At 32.6% G+C, this 3,651-nt stretch overlaps 1 protein-coding gene across 9 annotated transcripts in view; it reads right to left on the bottom strand.

The window, feature by feature from the left end:
* The window catches only part of LOC116849466 (protein Skeletor, isoforms B/C), a 163,425-nt gene that overhangs the window by 63,488 nt on the left and 96,286 nt on the right, over positions 1–3,651 (bottom strand). The gene's annotated exons all lie outside the window — the stretch shown is intronic.

Below are 3,651 nucleotides of genomic sequence, written 5' to 3'. Positions count from 1 at the left end.
GGGCTCGCGTGTCAAATTGAAACGTTACGGAAAACGACAGCGTATCGTCGAGAAAGAGCAAGAGAGAAAGAGAGTGTGTGTGTGTGTGTATGTGTAAGAGAGAGAGAGAGAGAGAGAGAGAGAGAGAGAGAGAGAGAGAGAGAGAGCGAATATATTCCATTAAATAATCTTCAGAAAGTTTTAAGCATTAATCGTTATCTATTTAACAATTAATAACAAAAGAAGTTTAAATTGTTATAGCTAAAATAAATTTCTGATTATTGATGTTTAAATCTTTCGTTTTACTAAATTGATTGAATCTATCATATACTAAAACTAGATATGATATAGATATACCATATACTAAAACTAGATATGGTATAGATTAACATAAGAAATTTACAAAAATATTTTTTAGAAGATTTTATAAAAATCTAATCTTATCCTATACAAATATACAGTTTTTAATAATATAAATGTATATCTCTCTGCTTATAACTGTAGATATGGTATAGATTAACATAAGAAATTTACAAAAATATTTTTTAGAAGATTTTATAAAAATCTAATCTTATCCTATACAAATATACAGTTTTTAATAATATAAATGTATATCTCTCTGCTTATAACTGTAGATATGGTATAGATTAACATAAGAAATTAAAAAAAATATTTTTTAGAAGATTTTATAAAAATCTAATCTTATCCTATACAAATATATAGTTTTTAATAATATAAATGTATATCTCTCTATTTATAACTGTAGATATGGTATAGATTAACATAAGAAATTAAAAAAAATATTTTTTAGAAGATTTTATAAAAATCTAATCTCACTCTATACAAATATATAGTTTTTAATAATATAAATGTATATCTCTCTGCTTATAACTAACATAACGCTCACGCATTCGATAACAATACTTCAGGATAAGATCAGGTCAGCTTTTTAGGAGGATGAGAGCGAAGCCCTCTACACCTTCCTCAAAAATGTACTTTTTAATTTTTTTATTATTACCAAGATTTAGAAATTCGCATAGTAACATGTTGAAAGCTATTTACGAATTGTAACAAATAGGCAAAATTTCTTACGTTTTTCAAACTTCTTTTGTTCATAACTTTTTAATAAATAACTGACGGCTACAACCTTCAGGAGATATTTCTCACAATTCGTGAACAGCTTTTAACATAATACCATACGAATTTTTAAATCTTGCGAATAATAAATAACGACCGACGGCTACAACTTTACTCAGAACATTAACCTCGATAACATACGTCACACTTAAGATTATCGGAGGATAAGAAATCCATTAATATAAATAATTGCCAAACTCTTTTGTTAAATAACCTTCCATGAATAATGAGTGACACGTAAAACATTTTGAAGGTTATTCAAAACGGTGATTTCTATGATATACAGAATCTGTCAACGAAAACTTTCCACTCCAATTATTCTGTAATTAATTGATTTTTATAAAAAATGCCGATTCACGTCAATATTGTCTTTAAGGAGACTGTACGATTGTAATAAATATAATTATATCTCTTCATTTCTTTAATTAGAGTAGCTACTGCCCAAAAAATCTTAAATAGTAACAGGAGTCAAGTAATATATCATTTTAACAATATTTTAATTCTCTTCATAACGGTGTTTATTTTTAAGATTTGACTAAAAACTTTTTGAAAAATCGCATTTGGAAATTTTGGGTACAAAAAATTAAAAATTCACAATTTAGAGAAAAATTTATTCTATTAAGAGAATGTTTAGAGTGCCGTCCACCAATCTCCAATTATAAAGTCTTTGTTCAAAATTGCTACGAACGTATCTAAACATTTCTGGTTATCCTATGGAATCGGAGTGGAAAATTTTCGTTAGCGGAGCCTAACGAAATGTCAAACTCAAAATCATAGGAGGTGGGTTCTTTTTTGTAAAGGTTTACCCTCATTTTTGCACGAGTAAAATAATCGTGATAATATACGACATACGAAGTGATAACAAGTGAAACTCTGCTTGATTGTTACATCTCCGGTTGCTTACTCGGGACACAGAAATTCACATTTTTCCAGCCTTGTCTGCGTTCTACTTCTTCCACCTTTATCCAAGGGTCTGCGGATATTTTCCAAGCGTTCGACACGATCGTTCGACTTAACCAAAGCTTCTCTAAGGATATCCCAGGACAATTCGCGAATTTTATCCGTACGAGCAACGACCGGGACACCGAGGGGGAAGTACGTTTCACCCTCGTGATGTAGGTTGGACGCATCGCCGCCCCGATACAAAACCGATGCGATGCCGCGTCGACAGCGCAAAGGGAAGCCAACGCGGCGCGGTTCCGCGATTTGCATGAATTTCATTTCATTTGCTCGACAGGCCCGTAAAGCCGAGCGCTGTAAATATATATGTATATCGGAAGATCCAGCCGCTCGGCAGTAAAGATCAGAGGGCGTTTATACGACCGGCTTCCAGGTCTCGAGGGCTCCGGTGATCGCCCCGTGCGGCTCACGTCGGCATAGTACGAGTTTAAAAGCCGACACGAAGAGAGCCGGGGAACTTGGTAGCCGAGTACATCCGGAGGGTAATAGCGTAGGTTCGGCGCGGAAAGGTCGAATGAAATTAGCGGATTAGGACTTAGCCCTTAATCCTCGGGAAACCGTCCGTGGAACTCGCGCGGACCCGAAACTCCACTCCTCGCAGTCGGCTTCTTCGATTCTCGCCACGTGGAATATGAGAAATATTGAGTCGGACAATTATATGGGGTAAGACACGCGGCTCTTGAGTGTGTGCCATTTGTATTTCGTGACACGATTTCTGCGCATCCCAGCAATCTATTATTGAAGAATGTCAACGCGCGCGCTAAATTATTTATTTATTTATACCGGGCAATTTTCCTTTGAGGAAAAAATACAAATACAATTTTCCTTTGAGGAAAGAATACAAATACAATAAAATTAAATATGTACATAAATAAAAACGAAAGTAAAAATGCAGTAGTGAAAAGTAAATCTTAAGATTTTGCTATTACATTTTTACTTTTGTTTTTATTTATGTATTCTGATCTGGAAATGTCAACAACATACATCCTAATAATTTATTTATTTATTATCGAATAATATTCCCTCTTTCTTTTTAAGAAAAGATAGAAATAAAAAGAAACAAAATAAAATACAATTTTTATACGTAGAGATTTTTATAAGTAGAAATAAAAATAGAAATGTAAAAATAAAAAATAAATCTTAGGATTTACTTTCTTCGTATTCTGTAATATTCTGATCTGGAAAATATTAATACATCTTAATAATTTATCATCAGTGCGTGTTAATAATTTATTCATATATTATTAGGTAATATCTCTTTCCCTCTCTCTTTAAGAAGAGTAAAAATACAAATAAAACATAAATGACGTTTCATATGATATGCATTAAATGATATTTTTCATTAGATTTCTTAACGACCAGGTCACTTCCCGTGGTGATAGTGGCGACAGATAAACATAAACTATTTTGAAGTACTAACTATTTTAAAGTAATTATTATCTGTTCAGCAACGGATATCAGATTTTTAGTAGTCTATTATAGACTAGATAAGGTAATAAATGTAAAGAGAGTCAGAGAAAGAGAGAGAGAGAGAGAGAGAGAGAGAGAGAGAGAGAGAGAGAGAGAGAGAGAGAG

This window comes from Odontomachus brunneus, unplaced genomic scaffold, assembly GCF_010583005.1.
Source record: "Odontomachus brunneus isolate Ranch 3 - 2012 unplaced genomic scaffold, Obru_v1 Obru_scaffold_117, whole genome shotgun sequence".
NCBI lineage: Eukaryota > Metazoa > Arthropoda > Insecta > Hymenoptera > Formicidae > Odontomachus > Odontomachus brunneus.
The sequence above is the reverse complement of the archived record's forward strand: the minus strand, read 5'-3'. Positions and strand labels throughout refer to the sequence as shown.